The sequence below is a fragment of the Amblyomma maculatum genome, chromosome 1 (assembly GCF_055883805.1).
Source record: "Amblyomma maculatum isolate TAMU_Amacu chromosome 1, ASM5588380v1, whole genome shotgun sequence".
Lineage (NCBI taxonomy): Eukaryota > Metazoa > Arthropoda > Arachnida > Ixodida > Ixodidae > Amblyomma > Amblyomma maculatum.
This window is the reverse complement of record NC_139344.1, coordinates 414,935,010-414,954,824: the sequence shown is the minus strand read 5'-3', so window position 1 is coordinate 414,954,824 and position 19,815 is coordinate 414,935,010. Positions and strand designations below refer to the sequence as shown.

The following is a 19,815-nucleotide window of genomic DNA, read 5'->3' as shown; positions in this document are numbered from 1 at the left end:
ATTAACAGTCTACCTTTTGATTTTGCTGTGTAAAATTACATTTTCTTTGTTTTAGAGTTTCTGGCTAGATGGCGTTAGACTTCCGGATAAGTTACATTTATTGGACGGCAGCTCTACAAAATTTGCTCGGAATAACACACAATGGGTTTTATATATTTGTGCGATCCAAATAAGAGGTGGCTGATTGCCACAGAAAGCCTTGCACCAAGCCTGAGCTTTACTGGCATCGCCAATGAGTTTGTTTCTCTGCGTTTTGAATTGTTGTCGCCGTCTTACTCTGGCGGATTCCCCGCCACCTGACAGTGTCGATCGTTTATAAAAACAAAATCGCACCTTCTGCCGAGGTACCCGCGCTACTGTTGACGTCAAGCGTGACGCCATGCCTTGTAGAAAAAAAAAGTTGTATTGCATTCTGTGGGCGTATTGTCGTGCTTTAGGCAAGCCAAACTGAGGCAGGATAGCTCACACAGGAACGGCTTTATTCCGTGATAACGGAAACGAAAGAAATGCACTGTCGTGGCTGGCGCAACGTGATTTAATAAGCCACCTTATCATGGTGGCAAGGGTAAGCGGAGAGAGCGTGGCCGAGGCCAGGTATAGTTCCGCAGCTTAGATAAAACTTCGCGACACCACATCCCACCGCACGTATTTCCTGTTCACGGAACAGAGCGGTCGGATGGTCTCGTCTCCCAGTCGGACGATGTGGTTCTTGTGGCAAACCCACTGAAACCTACCTCTAGGAGTTACGACACTTAAGCGGTACGAGACCAGACCAGCTTTGGTCAAAATTTCCTGACCTTTACACTATCAGCAAAATTAAAAAGTCGCTCCTTGTGATAGCATGACTTACGCCTTAAGGTTTGGTCAAACTGCTTAGCCGATACTTTTGATTGGATTGAAAGCTCGACAAGCTCTAAACTTGTGTGAAGACGTCTGACAAGCAGGAGGAGAGCAGCAACTTCCCAGGTGGTTGCATGAGGAATATTACGATACGCCAAAAAAAAAAAATCAGTAATAGATGAACGTAGGGGTACGGACGGGTTCTTACGCAACGCAGATTTCAACAAATTAACGAAGCGCTTAGGCGCTTAGCCTGTTCATTGCTGCTTGGATGATATGGCACTGTGCGAACATGACGGGTGCCAATGCTGGGCATGTATTTTGAGAACGCGTCCGGCGTAAATTGTGGACCGTTATCTGATGCGTCTCTGGAAAACCAAAACGACAGAAATGTTTATGAAGAAGGTCAATGGTTTTCTCTGCGTATGTATCTTTCATTTCAAACATTTCTGGCCACTTAGAATGAAAGTCTATGACTATCAAGAGCATCGCATCACTGAATGGGCGTGCGAAATCGATGTGAATCCGTTCCCAGGGCCGACTAGGCCACACCCATGGATGAGGCTGAGCAGGGCACTGCATGTTGCGCTGCGACTGACATGACTGACATGCGCTCACTTTCTGTTCGATGTCTCTATGAATTGTTGGCTCCCACACGTAACTTCTCTCCGACTCTTTCATCCTGACAATTCCAGGTTGCCCCTGATGCCGCTCCTCAAGCATGATCGACTGGAAGCGCTCACGAATGACACGAGTTCTCAGGACAAGGCATCTTTGCTGCAAAGACAACTCCAAACGTCTGTAGAAGAATGGCTTCAGTTCGTCATTCGGAGCGCGATTCGGTCAGCCGCTCAGTACTGCATGGCTGCTTTGAGTATAGGGTCACGATGTATAGCGTCACGACAGGTCTTGCTTGCTACGTCACAGCAGTTTACCGGAAGCGAGTCGAAAGCTAAACGTTGATCTTCCGGTGCTTCATCATCATTGCCATGCAACGGCAGTCACGAAAGGCAATCCGGGTCCGTGTTTTCTGCTGACGACTTGTACTTGAGCGTGTTGTTGTAGGCAGATAACAAAACAGCCCAATGCTGCAATTGTAGGAATGCCTGGCTTGCACCAAATAATAGTTTGCAATGGCTTATGATCGCTTACGAGTAAGAAGGCAAGGCCATAGAGGTAGTAGTGAAACGTTTTCACGCCAAAAATTATGGCGAGTGCCTCTTTCTGAATTTGGCTGTAGTGAGCCTTTGCCTTAGTCAATTTTCTCGACGCGCATGCAATTGGCTTGCACATACCATTTGGTAGGGCATGAGAGAGCACGGCTCCGATGACGTATAGGCAACCTGCAATGAAGTTTGCTGTGTCGATCGCCGCGCCGTAACATATATCCTAGCGAGAAGAGAAAATACTTATGAAGCGGCTTTTTAGGGCCTTTTCACACCATCTGCATGAGCTGACAGGAATCATGTCGCAGGCTCTGTCGAAGATTTGCTTGGCGTGTGCCAGATAAATGGGCTATATCCAGAGCGCCTGCAAAGGACGTTATTTGTCACACGCGCATCTATAATGGGGCTGAACATGCCCGGTCGTTTATCGCGAACCAAGTGGCTAACAGCAGCATTTTCGAGTAAGGCTGCGGGACAGTTACAGCGCTACCTATGCAGCGCAGGTTACCTATGCTGATGCGTCGCAAAGCAGCTGTGGTAGCAATCCGGGCTCGTAGTGGGTAAGCACGGGTGGCATTGACCACGGCTTCTTAACTTCAAAGAAGGCGTACTCGCATTACCTGCTGCACGCCACGTGTACATCACTGCGTAAACGTCTGTTTAGCGGTGCGATTACACTGGATAGATTTGGAAAGGACTTTCCATATTAATTAACTAGGCAAAGCAGGGACCACCGCTGATGCTTGTCATTTGGCCTCGGTGCTTTTTAAACAGCTGCCACTTTGTCATCGGCTGGACGCACGCAATCAGCGCTTACAATGTGACCGAGGTACTTTAGCTGGTCCTTAAAGAACTGACCTTTGGCCATCTTCATCTTAACGCCTCTTCATGACAAGCGGTTCAGAACAGCTTAGTGGTCACGCAGGTGCTCGTCATCAGTTTTTCCCGTTACGAGGATGTCATCAATGTAACATGCAACCCCTTCGAGTCATTTGAGCTTGTTATCCATTATCCTTTGAAAGATTGCAGAAGCTGAAGCTATGCCAAATGGTAGGCGGTTGACCACGTGCAACCTTTTCTGTGTATTTAGCGTCAAGTATTCTTTGGACTGTTCGTCCATTTCTGCCAGCTGTTATGCTCGGCTAAGGTCGTTTCGAGAACTTATTTCGTCCCGCAAGGATAGCAAAAAGCTCGTCTGCTCTTGAAAGCGGATAATGCTCAGTGTCTAGAATTGGATTCAGGGTGACCTTGTAGTCGCCGCAGTCTTATCGAGCCATCTACTTTAATGACCGGCTCAACCAGCGTAGCAAACTTGCTGCTGGCCACTGGTGAGATAACGCAAGCGTTTCTAGTTCACAAGTTCCTGTTCTAATGCCGGGCGTAATGGGAACGTCACCGTCCTTGACTTCAAAACTATAGGCTCCTAATTCTCTTTGAAATAAATAGTAGCTGTCTCATCATTTATATTGTCCAAGTATTCGCTGAACAGTTGCGTGTACTTACGTAGTAGGGCCTGAAGTTTCTCCGACGACTCTTCGGTCGCATAAGGCAAACGTCTAACACTGTAAAAACAAAAACACCTTATTAGGTGCTTTCGCGTCTATAACTAACACCCATGCACCCTTGAAAAAAAGTGGCTTCAGAGTGCCAATACACCCTCAAAGATGGTGCTTCGGTTGGTCATAACACCCTTCTATGGGGCAATGCACTGGGGTGTTTTCATCACCTTTACACCCTATTGCAGGGTGGAAGCAGTGGCATTGCACCCTTACACCTCTTGATAAAAATCAGTGCCGATAACGTCCATATATTGCATTCCCTAATTAGGAATTACTTTTGCCACTAAACGTTCCTTAATGCTTTTACTATGTGCACATTTGCAATCAAGCTCAATGGTATTCCTTTTAATCACCTGTAATGCGAAATGAGCATGTAAAGAGATGCTGCATGCCATTATTTTGACATCTCGAATGGCCCATGCCAGTATGATAGTTTTTTTCACATTCACAGAGCATGTTACAAAAAAAGTGTCACACAGAAGGAAACTGGAAGTCTTTTATTCGGCATAGAAGGGTCAGGGTTTGGGCTAGTGGGTGCTCGGGTGCTGGTGGAGGGGGGGGGGGAGGGGCAGGGGGGCACTTGTGTTCTGTTTCTTCATTGATGCGCGCTATGGAACCTCATTTATTTAACAATACTGCCACTCTCCACCGAGAGCCTAGCAGACGGGCAAAAACATACATGGTATGTACGTAAATACCTAAAAAAATGAAAGAAGCAAAACAGTTCCAACAAATTCAGACAACAAAGTATACAATTTTTTTCAAAAACAGAACCGAACAATGAACACAACAGCATGGTGACATTTCTTAAAAAACAACAACAAAACTTTAAGTCGTATGCAACAATAATTGCAGTACACAATATTAATCCTATGCTTTGTCAGTGTCAACGCGTGCGCTTGCATAAAATTCTGCCTTAAGCGATGAAATAAAGCGTCGTGCTGCGCATCTTGGCTTCGACACGCAGACGCCCAAAAAAGGGTGCTCTATAAAGCAGCACAAATTGTCGGACCCCTTGTCATATGTCAGACTGAACAGCCAAAATCGACCCATTATTGGAACAATACCCTAAGTAGAGTCGATGACTCGAAGAAGCTTCCGCTGCTGAATGAAGGGGAAATGCTCTTCAGCTTCTTTGATGCTGCTCCCAGTATATCCGACGCACGGCGTGGCAGGCTTTTCTTCCTGTTCCTTGATAAAATTGTGAACGAAGTGCATAACAGAGCAGCTGTATAAATATGCACTGGACCTGGCAAAAAGCAAATTCAAGATATTTTCTACTCTATATTTAGAATACGCCAATGCCCCTTTAGTGTACAGCAGTGTGCTGGAAAAGGGCCCTATCGGAAACCACTGGTGGTTATCTCACAATTAACAATGCAGAGTATACTGTTATGGTTGGTTCAGGAGGCACAAAGCCAGCAGTCTGATCAATTCATAAATGAGAGCACATAAGGTCAACCCATTTTTATTCATGCAGCATGCTGTTGCATGGTAATTTTAGATTGTGCAAGCTATTTTATCGAACCAAAATGGCTACACTCATCAAAAGCACCTGGATTAGAGAACTTCTATGCTGCCCCACGAACTTTTCATTTCACATGAACTGGAATGCTTATTATGATAGTTAAATACGTAAATAAAGAATAAACAGCACTGGAGCACGGTGTTTACTACTAAAATATTAACAGCTGGCTCAATTGAAGGCTTCAAACAAGGCCTACAACATACCTTGCACTGGCCAAGTAGATACTGCAGAACCAAACAAAAAAAACGTGGAAAGAGCATACTTAGTGATGGGGCACTACAAAAAAAAATCAAAGTGCATGTAATAAATAAAATAAATAAAAAATAAATAAATACATAACACATAATGCATTCCTGAACTTTTGCACGTCTTCTTGTGCTAAGTATGAACCAGCCAAGCCTTAGGGCATCGCAATGCTTCCTGAAGTGTTTACATTTAAGGTTTAGTAACAAGGAAAAAGTGTTCTCGCTGCTCTATGTGGCAGTTCTGAAACTTCATCACACATTATTTATTGAAAGTGTACACTGGAGCTTTGAGTTGAGTGACAATTACATGTGCAACAGCAGAGCATTACCAAACAACCAATTAGCGGAAGCTCTAAAAATGTCTACACTGAAGCATGGTATGTTAAAACATTTTCCACGCATAACACATTGTATGCATAGACATCCAGAACATCAGTGGTGAGCCTCAAGAGGCGGCAGGAAGCTCAAGTGTTCAAGAAGTTGTAATCGTTATAGCGGCAGGCAGTCTGAGCACTTTGAAATACTAAAGGTTCGAATACTAAAAATATGTTGACTAACTTGAAATGAAAAAATAACAATTTGGATTTATTGGGAATGTTTACTATAAATGAGAATGTCTATGACAGTGCCACATGGTTATGCATGAAATGTTAGCATCTGTAGTTGAAGGCATTATATTTATACAGCATGAACCTTGAAACACAGCAGTATTTTCTCCCAACCAACGTGGTAAATCTAATCTCAGAAGAATTAAAATTATTACATCATTTCAAACTTGGCTAGCAAAATACAGCATTTTTTTAAAACAACTATTAAACTGCATTACCCACCTTCAGAAGCCTGTAGGATAAGACAATGTGGCAAATACTTCTTTTGAAGCTGTCTCAGATTATATATTCCAGACATTAGGAATATGCTAGGTACTAGCATGCATGAGCAGGTTGAGAGACCCCTTTCCAGCAAATGCTAAACCCCACCAAGCTGCCTGCAAGAGCCATCTGATAAAGCACTGCTGGTCCACTGCAGCACAGTGCTTAGTCAAATCGCACACTGCACCAATCTTGACATTACCAGTGCTTCATCAGGTGACTCTTGTATGCAATACGACGTGGTAAGCATGTGATGGCAGGAGTCTCTTAAAAGTGCTTTTGATTGTACTTACAGTGCAAATAATCCTTTCACAGCAAAGAATTCACAGCTGTGATGAAAACTTGTGTAGTATTTCTATTTGAACAATGAATCACTAATACATATTACAAGTTAGACTGTAAACCATTTTAGAAACAAAGAAAATTCGCTAATAATGTCGATTTCAAGTAGGCTTCCTGAATATTCAAATGAGAAAGAGAAAACTTACAAATGATACAAACAACATCCAGAGCTCCCGGCTGGTTCCGAATGTTTGCCAAGAGTTGCAGAATGCATACTGTCTGTACATCTACAATAGAAATAAGCAACACAACAATGGTGTACCTCCTTGCAGGTAAAAAGAGACAGCCGAGTTTTGAGGGGATTATTTATTGTCTAATTTAGGAAGGCAAATAAACAAAATTGAAAACATGTAGAGGCACGCAAACTGAAAGCCAAACATCTGACAGCAAAAATTAGCAAAGCTTGTGAAGATTTGAGTCAGGTATCACATAATTTTCTGCTACTAGTTGAACAGATTCGAAAAGGCTGCACCATTACAATGGAGAAGAACAATAGGTAATTTAAATTTAGCTAATGCGAAAATTGTTACATATGAAGAAATGCACAGGCTAGTTATGGTTTTATTATTCTTTCTGATGCTCAGCCATGTTTTTAGTATATCTATAAGGCAATGCAAAATGGCAAAAATGTAGGCATTTAGCGAAAAACTGCCAATTAGATAGCACATGCAGCAAACAGAAGGAAACAGCTTAATACTTACGCTTCTTTCTCCTTTCACGCATTCCCTCAGAACATACTTCGAGCACCCGGGCAATGTCCTTTTTTCTTGCACGAATTGTGTCCTTCAAAACCAAGACAAGTGTCTTGTTAAGGCCAATTTCAAGTGCCTCTTTGCCGTCCTTCTTGATCAGCATGTTGACGTCATGTAAGAACTGCAAGTTTGTGTGAATGGTAGCCATAAAGAATTCATTTTACTCAATGTTTCAAGTAACTGAATATTAAAAATCATTGTACACAAGCTAAGGCAATTGATGCCTTTGTACATATCTGAAAAAAAAAAAACTGGCATTAGCAAACAGCAAATACAAATATTTACTAAGGTTAGAAAACTGAAAAAAAAACCATCAGTATTTTGCCACTCATCGCCAAACTGCAAGCAATATTAAGGAAAGTCTAATATAAAAAATAAAGCAAAAATTATGATCCTCCTTCCCTCAACTTGGCACACGGCTGAATGGCAATAAAATATGTAATATATCTCTAAACTAAGGGTCCCCGCTCAGCTTTAAAAAGTAGGCTTCAATTCTTAGAGACAATCTACAGACATGCAGCGTTAGCATATGAAAGTCAAATTGTTTTCTGGGCCCTTTAAATCAGTAAACTGCTTTAAACACATACATTACAAATTTTTTAATAACAGTAAGTCACAAATTTCCCTGCAATATGCGCAATGTGATGAGCAAAGAAGGCAAACATATGCGACTAAGGCTATGATAACCACTTCATATGTACATTTAAGCAAAAGACAAAAAAAAGTAAACATCTGGTCAGAATCAAACTCTGTAATAGCAACATCCGGTACAATATTTGGCCGCATAATTCAAGCTGTCGACCTCTACTTGAATGCTGAGGCATCAGCATCGAATATCCATTTATTATAGTCCAAAGACACTACAAAAATCAAGTAATGCGGTCAAACAGTTATGTTGAAATGTGACCACAAAAATAATGAAAACTGGATAGTTTGAACCACATTAGCTGACTTAGCACGTGTACAAGTGCCTTAATTGAAGTCTTGCTGAAAATAAAATACGTACCTAAATGATTCTTCGAGAGCGAAAGTGAACGCCATAACAAAAGCAGCATAATAAAAATGCAACTTCACACTCCATGCAACCGCAAAATATGGTCCCCGTAAAATGAAAAATGCTCCCATTGTGATTAAAAAAGGCAAATCCAGACGCGGGGAAGTTAACATAGGCTGATGATAGCTTCATATAGTTTACGCAGTTTGGAATAAACTATTATGCAACCAGGCCGGCCGACCAGCGCACTTCGATGCCGAGAGCACGAGCGCAGAGGCGTGCAGCGCTGAACGGCCGCCGAGAACGAACATAGCCTCCTCGAACAAAAAGTTTAAACAGAAGGGCTGCGGGAGGACGCTCCCCGAGCAGCAGGACGGTGCGCGCCTATGCTCAGAGTAAATGAAAAAAAAAAAGGGGGGGGGGGGGTCGCAGCGCTCCGAGTGAAAGATGACGACGAAGCATGAAAGAGGTTTCAGGAGAGCGAGCGCGAAGTGTAAGAGATAAGGGAGGAAGGGGGAAGGGGGAATCGAGAGTGCTAGGAGAATTAAGGTAGTACGCCAACATGACCTTGCCGCACGAACGGAAACCGTAGAACAAAACCGAGTCGTTGCGAACTGAGCGCAAGTATCAAACTGTCAAGAAACGAAAATCGTTTCGTGATCCTCCTGCACGTACAAAATGCAAGGAAACGTAGCATGTTATTTCTGTTCAAGAAAGTTGAGACTGATGTTCTTGCGCGAAATCTGCGTAACTCGCCGCGACATCTACCACATGTGCGATGTCATTTTGGCAGCCAGGTGAAAACAAGCGCGTGTCTCACGTTTTCATTTCAATTCTGGAGCGTTCCGGCACAAAAAGACACCAAATGCAGCAATCCGGTAGGACACTGTTCCCACAAAGCGCAATATGCGTGAGAATAGGCTTCCCTTTACAGACGATTGCGTTAGCCGCAAAGTACGCTGTCCGCCCTCGTATCACCGGCACCGAACCAACCAGTGCGATTTCAGCGCGAGTGCAATGTAGTCGGTGCATATACCTCTTAGTCACGCAGAAAAAAACTCGTCCATGCCTCCTTCTTTCGAACATCTCAAACATAAAGCGGTGCAGCAGTCCTTCGGCCTGAGCAAAGCAAAAAGAAGCCCGGACACTTGCCGACACTATAAATGCCCGTTTGCGTTAAACACCACATGTAGAAGGCATTTCACAAGCGTACACACTTCTGAACACATATGCATGGGAAATGCAACACATTTCACGAGGGTACACAATCGAAGAAGCACATTCAGCATTCGCCGAAACGTGGTCGAAACGCACCCCACAATGCTAACGGCCATATTGTGAAATTTGAAAAGAGCGTTCGTAGCTACCGGCGGCCTCCTGGCGGTCAAATTTTCTTTCAGTTTTTGTTTCATTTTTAGAAAGCACTCGTGTGTAATTTTAATTTTAGCGTTACTTTTGATGCTTACGTTACTTTTGGTGCTTTATTTAGGTGTTGGGTAATATTAGCAGCGCCGCTTGTGTATAAAAGGCTACGAAGTTACGCACCCATATACCCCCAGCATGTTAGGTGATATTGCTTGCCCGTAACACCCTAAGGCATATTCTCCAACCAAAGCACCCCTTTGGCATGCAAGAGGTGATTTCCAATGGCACGAACACCCTAGACTGAGGGTGTAAGGGTGTTTTGAATCAGACAAATGCCCAAAAAGGTCTTTTTGTTTTTACAGTGAACGGCGTTCAGCTCCCAGATGCGGCTCCAGTCAAGCCGAATCGTTTGTAGCAACTACCGCCCTAGAAGTGCGTGTCCGTCTTGTGCCACCATGTAGAGCGGTAAACGCTGCTTTTGGCCGTTCGTTTTCACGTTGACTTCAAGCACTACTATGGGCTTGATTACTTCACTGAGTACGTGCGTAGTTGAAGACTGGTTCATTGCGGGTGCATATCTGGAAAAAGCCTCCTGCAGTGGTTGTGCGAAATTATCGAGACAACAGCTCCGGTGTCCAGCTCCCTCTGTAACGGTACACAGTTAACTTTGACGGTCACCATAAAACGCGCTAGACGTACGTCTAAAGTGACGTTATTCAGATAAAGTTTCGTTTGTCTATGGAATGCGCTTACTGTGATTGATTTCACACGTCGCGGACGACTTTGTCAAGCTCGTTGAATGTGTTCCTTCTTTTGGCCCTTATAACCAGTTGCTTGAGAATGTGGACAAGATGCTGCTCCGTGCTTCGGCAAGCCGCATCGACAACATTGCACTAACTATTCTTGGGAAGTTGGCCTTGAGCTGAGCATTTTAAGTAGCTCCGCATTCCTTTCGTGAACTACGTGCGCTTCTGTCGCATTTCGCACTGCTGCTTCAAAAGACAACGCACGCTCGACAGCGTTTTAGAAAGTCAGGGCATTACCTTCGGCAAACAAATGCCGTTGGATGTCGACGCGCTGCAACCCGGAGAGAAATCGGCCGCGCAGTGACTTATCTACGAATTCGCCGAAATCGCATGTGTGAGCAAGCCATCTTTTCTCGGCCATGAACTACGATAAGGTTTCAGGTTTTTTTTCGGTGACCGGCGGTGTCATTTTGCTCTTTCGCAATAACTGACGGCCTCGGAGACAAGGGACTTTGATGTAGCGTTACGAGCTGCGCATACGGTTTAGATGACGGCTTATCCGGAATAGTCAGTGACTTGAGAAGTGCTAAGTTTTCGGTCCGATCAAACTCAGGAGCACGTCTACTGTTATGTCTTACGACTTTTAAGTCTTAAGTCTTCATACAAAAGCCTATTAGTCGTACAATCAATGAAATGCTCAACTTGCCCGAAAGTAGTCATGGTGAAGGCATTCCCGCTGTCGTGCATGCTGCAGTTCTTTCTCTTGTGCTGAAAGTCTTCAGTGGGCGTAACACAGGCGCAGATTCACCATCCTCGTCGCCTGTATGTCGTGTTTTAGGCAAGACAACTGAGGCAGCATAGATCAGACACGAACTACTTTATTCCGGAAACGAAAGAAGTGCACTGCGGTGGCTGGAGCAAAGCGCTTTAATAAGCCACCTTATCACAGGGTAAGCGGAAAGAGTGTGAACAAGGCGAGGTAGTTCCGCAGCTTTAATAACACTTCGCGATACGACACGTATCATTTGCGTATCCAAATAATTAGCATTTATCCAGCCTTATGCATCTGCTATGAAAATATTGGAAGAAAGCTCTTATATGCGCCGCGTGCTAAAATCAACTTGCTATGAATTAACTTCGCATTAACCCCACGAAAAGATTAAATTCAAGGAATAAAGTAATAAGCAGGAGAAAGCTGGATATATTCGCTAGATTTTCGGATTTTTTCGGTATGCGCTAAGGCTTCAGGATTCCCCGTACAATTTTCTTCCTGTATCTAACTACTTCGGTATACAAAGACTGGCCCGTGAGCCTCATTTCATTTCCCCAAAGCTATTACAAGTAATTGTTAGATAAAGCTATTTACGCCAAGGTGCTAGTTCATCTAGCAACTGGGCTAGTTCATCTAGCGAGATGGGTCACTTGTGTATTCTCCGCTTACTTGCCATCGTATGGAATCCAAAACTTGGCGCAGCTATTTACAACGCAAGAGACATGTATCTGTTCTGCTAGGGCCTTATGGGAATCTAGGCAGAGGTCTAGGCACGCTCGACATTTACTGCTATTTAAAATTTGGACAGAAGAGTACGTCTTTGTGTGAAATGTATGCCAATATGGGCCAAGAGCAAGCTGATCTTCAGAGCCAGATTGTTGTCATCCTGCGCTAAAGATGATCATCCGTGAGCCTTTGCCAAGACATTAAGTTTCTCTTTTTCTCTTTCTTTCTCTCGCCGCGCACTTCCTTTAATTGGCACTATAATTACAAAGTATGTCACCGAATCATTGCGTTTTCGTAATAAAACCCTTTTTATGATGCCATGCCTGTCTGATTATCTGCATTACTATAAGAAAATATTTCCTAACATGCATGCGCAGTTGACACAGCGTGCCGTGCGCCGGATTAAGGGTATCCATTTATTCGACCTAACAGTTTTTACAAATCAGGGAAAGAAAATGAGGAAGTCGATGCTTTATCCAGCTATCCGCTGACTTCATTCCTTTCCCAACCCACATCTTCTGTTTCCTATCCAAGTCATCCCAAGTATTCACCTTCAGGGAAAGGAAAGCGCCAAAAATCAATTTCCTCTCCAGAAGCATTCACAGGGCTCTCATCTGAAGTTAGTGAGGATAATTATTAAAAACGAAAACTAATGGTCTCCAGCCCGCACCGCTTAAAGCACAGCGGGCTTGGGGCTCTCATCTGCGGGCATTACTTCGAACCTCACTATAGAGAGGTCCTTTATAGTCTGGCCAATACTACGCAGCCACTACCCACTCAAATGTGTCGCAAACTCCCGCGGTCCAAAATAGAAGCCACACTGGGGCATCAGTGATGAGGGCGGTAGACAACTGACGCCGATGACGTTGGGACGCTTTAGAAAGTTAGACCTCAAAAACCAAATGAAGCTAAGCATTTCAAATGAAATTAGACTAAACAAACTGCAGAATGGCGCACTCCTGTGATGCATCCGATGCAAGTACATCCCTCTCGGCAACTTCAGGGTTCCTGCTGATTGTTGTTCCTTGTGCAACAAGCAGTCGCCGTCTCATACTATAGCGCATGTTGCATGTGACATTCGGCCCCACGCCTTAGCTGGAGCTGCGACCCCAGGTGAGTCCGGGAGTGCAGGTGGCGCTAAAAAGACGGGAAAATGTTTGGGCGTGTTGGTTCATCATCCTATTCGCTATTGTCCTGTCCCCTACTCGTCCTTTGTGATTTTGAGCGCTTCGCTGTGCTGGCTAAAAATACGTGTGCTATATAAACCGCTGCACTAGGAACTTTTATATACATCGTCGCGCGCGGTGCGCGGGTGCACGCGATATAAGAGCTGCGCGATAAAAGGCGAGAACTGGTTCAGCAAGTTCAAGAAAAACTGCGTTTTATAGCTTCTGAAAGGAGATATTGTTTTTTCCACTTATAAACAACAAATATTGTAATGCAACCCTTAAAACGTTAATTATTACAGGTTTGTTATCTGACCCCAAGACGTTTTACAATGTTTGTAAAAAGTGATACTATTTATAGAAAATAATTTGAACACTTTCAAAAGCCTATTTTTAATATAAATTGTGGTTTTCGCCGAAACGCGTGACCTTTCTTGTCCGAGCTAAATGTTATGAGTTTTAAATAAAGGCTAAGTGTCCAAGACCACTCTACCCAGTTGAGGGCTTTTGCAGGTCACATTGCATAATCTGAAAGCTTCAGTATTTTCTCAATTCTTCAAATTTTACCATTATTAGCGAAGTTCAATTGTAGGTTTTGCATTGTTAGCTTTGGGATGTAACATTGAAGTGTTGTGGGTCGCCTCAGATATTATCTGACTAAGATGTGCGCACACGGGTACCAAGAATGTAAAATATCCGTTTTGGGCCTTTCATGTTAGCAAATCGAGTGAACTACAAGAGAGCTTCCGAGTCTAGAAATATTGGTCAAGATGGCACGGAACCCGAGATTCGCACCTAACTTGCCATTAGAGAATATAACGTTGTCCCTTGCTTGTGGTGAATGTTGCGGTGTTTTGTACAGAGCGATCCAGTTTCTGACGGCGCACGCATAATTATAACGTGCTTCAAGTGCACCAAAGAATACAAAACCAACATTCTGGCTCTGGCGTCAATGGATATCCTCAGCAAATAGCGGTCGAGTGTAATAAAGAACGTATTTAAGATATCTACCGCAAATGAAAGAATCGTGTTTCTGTGTCGCCAATAGCTGTGAGGAGCGGAATGATATTGGCAAATATTTTACACAATACTATAGGTAAGCTCTCGGGGTGGATGGATGGGAAAACATTTATTTTCATCTGCTTTAAGAGGTGACTTTTTGATTGTTGGCCGCGCCAGATGGCCGCCAGTTGTGTCCTGTCGGCGATCTCTTCAGCCTACTCAATGACCCGAGCCTGGATGGCCGGGTCCGAGCAGCGCAGCATGGCCTCCCACTCCTCCAGAGATGGAGCTGGCCGCATACGGTGAGTGGCGGATAGGCCGCGCACCCCCATGTAATGTGGTCTAAAGTGGTGTCGGCGTCACACTCTTTGCATTTAGTGTCAACCTGCTCTTTGAATATATATAAATATACTTTGGGGCAGGGGAAGGAGCGCGTTTGTAGCTGGCGCCAGAGTGTCGCCTGGGCCTTGCTTAGTGAATTATGGGGGTGGGGGGAGGAAAGGTGCGCCTTCCCAAGCTAAAATGGCGAGTTATATCATGGAACGAGAGCAAGCCCTCCCTCGCGCTCGCGGGAGACGAGGTACTCACCGCTCGGCCGAAAAAACCTCGGGCATATATTCGTGAGCCCTCTCGTTTCCGGAATTGCCCGTGTGAGCCGAAACCCATAACAGTTCTATCGTCCTACCAGGGACTGGAAGGTAGCTTTTAAGGATATTCCTGGCGGCAGCCGATAGACGGCCGCTCCCGAAATTCCGTACGGCTGTTTTGGAGTCACTGATTATAACATCTGCTTCGGTAGAGGCGACGGCCAGCGCGCGCGATGGCTGCTTCTTATGCAGCCTCGGATGTTCTGGTGCGTACAGTAGCAGAAGCTAAGGTTTTGGAAGGCGTGGACCCACGGGCCCCAGTGGCCGCATAAATCGCGAAATCTCGGTCTGCCTTCATATTCGGCCGCATCGACGTAAGCAACCGACTGATTTCCTTTGCATTTGGTGTGTAGTGCACGTGCGCGTGCTAGTCGCCTGCCTTCGTGGTGAATGGGGTGCACATTTTTAAAGAGGGGCTTGATAACAAGCTCCTTCCTGATTGCTGTGGGTATTTGCCTGGGATCGTCCGCCATGAAGTCGGCATTGATGGCCAGCCTCAGCAAGACAAGCCTCCCGGCTTTGGTGCGTGCCAGTCTGGGGTACTGCGATATTAAATGCACTTCCTTGAGTTCATCAAATATGTTGTGCATTCCACGAGCTAGGAGCCTATTGGTTGAGGTGTTTCTAGATAGTCCTAGTGCTGTCTTGTAAGCTTGCCGGATAAGACATTCAACCTTTTGCTTTTAGTCTTGGTAAAGGTGGAGATAGGGCAGGGTGTAGACTAGCCTGAGGGGTGACGAAAGCCTGAATGAGTCTACAGGTGTCGCGTTCTTTCATGCCCCTCCTCCTGTTTGGCTATTCGCTTGATTAGTCTGGCTGTTCGGGTGAATGTTGTCGGTTTATCTAATTTTGCTAAATTTCTGTTGTTACTCGGAATGAACACGTTTGATTGGCAGTCCTTTGAGCTCTATCTTAATTTCAAGAGGCCGAGGTCTGTTCTTTCGATTGGGGCCTTCTCGACCTAAAAGAAGTTCGGACTTATAGTGTCAACATTCAAGATCCGCCCTTAGAGTGTAAGTCTCAGTGGTGTTGACTGCTCCCGAAAGCAGACTTTCTATTTGGGCATCACCACCCCTGTTCACCCACATGGTAATGGCGTCCGCGTAAAACGTATGCTGTATCCCGTTAATGGCTGCGAGTCTGGGGGCAGTGTTATCAGTGCAAAATTGAAGAGGAACGGCGAAATCACAGATCCTTGCGGCGTTCTTCTACCGCTCAGCACGCTGGTATTCAGTGTGTACGGCCTGTAAGGCTCATATTCCCAGGGCAAGTATTAAAGATAACCTATAGTTTTGTCAAGCATATTCAAAGGGTTAGGGTTAGGTGAGGTTTAACGTCCCAAAGAAACTCGGCATCAGAATTTGACATCGCAAGCTATCTGCATCTGCGCGTTGAAATTTGCACTGAAATAAGTAGCAGGCGCGATCATGAAAACACTTAAAGCACAGTTTTAGAGATAATGTGCTTTTTTGTAAAATGTAATACGCGCAAGGCTAAAACTTGAACAATCAGATTTGCTTTTCTGGGAGCGCGAGGCTCGTTCTTGCCACGTATATCTTCATATTATCTTCAGAGCACGTGACAAATTCTAGGGTAGTGCTGACTGCTACCGATAGTCATGGCAATGATCTCGACACTCAAAGCGCAAAGGCCAGAGGCACGGCCGTTGAGAGCACGATATTTGCTTTTTAACCCACCACTGTAGGCGTGCCATTTTACCCAATACTACCCGACTTCGAAGCTGCCCTTGCTTTAGCCTACGCTTAAAGAAACGGTCGAGAGCGCATCCCGGAAAGTGAAACAGATTTGACGCCTCACGAATACCAGTGCCTTTCGTGATTGTAGAATTAAGCTACTTTATATAATATTATGGGAAAACTCTTTTTTTATACATTCGTTAAATTCGGTATTCGTAATTCGTTACATTCGTTTCAGCTTCGTGGACATTCTAGGTGGCACGTCTACTGAGCCAAATGATCATACACAAGTTCAATCGAAGAAATGATAGTCACTGTAGTTATATAATATAACAGTCAAACGCGCACCCATACTTTCTACGCGTGTTCGCAGTACTTGTCTAGATGTATGTTTAAGCATGAACGCAGCTGAACTTATCTATACTGGCCTGATTCAACCGTGCAGAAACCCATCCAGTGTCTTTAGAACTGTTCGGTACCTGATTTAGGTTGCAATTGCTATCTGTCACTGTTGGCAAAAGGGCTGTCATGTAGATTTTTGTCTACTCACGGGCCCAAGAAGAAATGGCAGTGTGGGCAATTTATTTAGCAGCCACGGACTGCATTGAAGTGATATTGTTGTCATCCTCCTTTTTCAGCGCACTTCATGGAATAAAAATAGCCTTCCACAATTGTGTTCGTGCTCACTGGTCTTCTCTTCTCTAGTTCCTAGTGTTCGCAATTTATTTCATCAACAATAAAATTCGCCTGCCTCATAGTCAGTATTGGATCTATTTTCCCATCGCTCCTGCACTCTGCAGCCGCAGCTTTTTTAACAAAATCTACCTGTTCCAAGATTCAGGGTACTCCAGCAACACAGCTCGACCGACGCTGTAGCCACCACGCTGCCTAAGCAAAAATGTAAATTATGCACTGATAGAGCAAGAAAGAAAGAGGGAAAGGAGGTAAGGGACTGGAAAAAAGAGAGAATGAATAAACGAAAGAAAGAAAAAGAAAAAGGAAGTAAGAAAGAAAATGAAAGAAAGAAGGAAGGAAATAAAGTAAGAAGAAAGAAAGCAAGAAAGGAAAAAAGAAAGAAAGAAAGAAAGGGAAAGAAAGAAAGAAAGAAAGAAAGAAGGAAAGAAAGAAAGAAAGAAAGAAAGAAAGAAAGAAAGAAAGAAAGAAAGAAAGAAAGAAAGAAAGAAAGAAAGAAAGAAAGAAAGAAAGAAAGGCTTTAGAGACCAGGATAAAAGTCTTTTCCCATGCCTCTTTCGTATGATAGGCCATGTCTACTAGAACAGGGTGAAGGTAAGGGGAAGCTGATGTCTGAGATGATACACTCCTAAGAAAAAGAGATTTAGCGCGAATTCAAATAGTTCGCGTGCCACTGGGTCAAAGCCATCGCTCGGCGTCAGGTAAGAAAGAGAGCATAATTGGAATTGGGAATGGCTCCCCTCGGAAAACATTCTTACGACTTAAGTTAGAGCTACGAAGGGAAGGTGGTTGCTCGGCGTTTGTGCGCTACCTGACGCCTGTAGAGTATTGCTGGAGGAGTAGCTCTCGGCCGCCAGAGCGTTTGACCTCCGTCAAACCGACAAACAACGAAGAAAAGGAGCGCTGTGTTGGCTGTCTTCAGTGTAAATACTCAGCAAAGCATAACACGCCTATGTTTATTGAAGCCTTTTGGAGCTATGTGATAGAAAAACAACAACAAATCAGTAAGACATGCATAGTGCTTCGGTTCCTAGGTTGTTTCTCTAACGCTCCCTCCCTTCATCTTCGGCGTCTTCGATTGTTCCATCCTTTCTCTTCTCTCTCCTCTCCACGCCGCACGCACACTCTTCATTCTTCTCCCCCATCACTCATTCCTGCGCGCAACATCAGGCGTGACGCCAGGAAGTCCCGCCAGGGCCGCGCTGGGCGCTCCAATCGCTCGGTCGGGCCCTCTCACCCCGCGCTACCGGCGTATGCTTCGGCAAACGCGCGGTCGTTCAAGAAGCGCGCACTCGCGCGCACAGCTCCTCTCCGCGCGCCAGCTGCTGAAGCTGAGCGCCCTGCGCATAGAGCATCGTCGCAGGACAGTGGCAGCAAGGCACGTGGCAGAGCGATCTTTTTCCAGCAGGTGTCGTGGCAGCCTTCCTTTGGATCACGTGTTTCCAGAGTGCGCGGTTGCTCTTTTCGCGAAGACATCGCTGACCCGAGAGAGAATGCTGCGCTAGTTCCTTCACCTATCGCCTCCGCTGGCTTCTGCCGAGCTGTTGCCGCCTGTGAGCAGTTGACGACGGCCGCGTGCGCTGAGCGCGGCTTGTGTCGGCGCTATACAAGTTTTGTGCGAGTGTTTTGAAAAATGTTAGTGAGCGACTATCTGCATCTAATGTGTTAATAGCACCAATGTCTTGTGCAACGTGCCTAGCAATGCAACACGAACAATGCTCAAAGTCCATGGTGTCGGTGACAGCCGTGTTGAGATTGGTGCGGCTGATGACCGCTTCGGACATATACTGAGAAGTGACCTTGAACATCGTGCCGCTCTCATTCCTCTGCGTTTTATCTGTTTACTTCAGGCTGTTCTCTCTCTCGACGTTATTGCATGGTCACCGTAGCAGGAGAAAGTCGGGTGAGTTTTGCACGCTGTTTTCCAGCTCTTTACGCAGCTGTTCTATTTTCGCTAAGTTGCAAAAACAAAATTGTTTCGTGTTTCAAGTTTTTTTTATTTTTTTGCACCACGAGCTAAGAATACTTCTGCGAATCTCTTGTCGCGCTAATAATCGGGCAGGGAAGATTACTTGGCTGATTAAAAGAGCATTCGTACGCAATTGTTTTCGTTATATGGTTTCCCCTTGCACTATCCTAAATACTACTGATGAAAGAAAACAAACCTTACTTGAGGGATGAAATCAGCGCACAGCGCATTTTTGGTCATTAATGCTTGCGACCCTGCCCAATGACTACCATTACGTGACTTGCGCATACCGCGATCATTCGGTTCGTCCAATTGTTGATGAAAAAAGAAAGCTTTGTACTGTACTTTTTTTTCTTGCGTAAAGGGTATTACTGATGGACTAAAATACTGTGTTCATGTTACTTTATTTGCGCGTTGCCTTCTTCCAGCGATGGTTATTTGGCCCGCTTTTGTAACACCCCTCTGTATTCAGCACCGCTTCCACTGGTGCAGTGTGACATTATACCGGTCAGGCGCCGGATATTCGCTCATTGTGAACATACACATAAGTGCGAAAAATTATGCGCACGAAGATTTATTTCAATCTAGAAGAAAAGAGAGCGAATTCGGGGGAAGTGTGGCCAATATGACCACTTAATCAAATGTTTGAGCTTTCAATCATATCCATAAATATAAAACAGGGCTTACTGGCAGTGATGTATAGCACAAGCTGCGTTGTCGACCTTGCAAGAAGCATT

At 44.7% G+C, this 19,815-nt stretch overlaps 1 protein-coding gene and 1 long non-coding RNA gene across 2 annotated transcripts in view; one reads left to right on the top strand and one right to left on the bottom strand.

The window, feature by feature from the left end:
• Positions 1-4,468: 4,468 nt before the first annotated feature.
• On the bottom strand, positions 4,469-7,477 carry LOC146208979 (uncharacterized). Its single transcript, XR_014703417.1, has 3 exons — positions 7,251-7,477; positions 6,696-6,776; positions 4,469-4,756 (listed from the first exon to the last, which is right to left on the bottom strand). It is a non-coding gene; the product is annotated as an uncharacterized LOC146208979 (long non-coding RNA).
• A 10,909-nt stretch (positions 7,478-18,386) lies between these two features.
• The window catches only part of LOC146208978 (uncharacterized), a 205,084-nt gene continuing 203,655 nt past the window's right edge, over positions 18,387-19,815 (top strand). The window contains exon 1 of the mRNA XM_084596689.1: positions 18,387-19,012. The gene's annotated coding sequence lies outside the window, so the exon portion shown is untranslated. The remainder of the gene's footprint in view (positions 19,013-19,815) is intronic.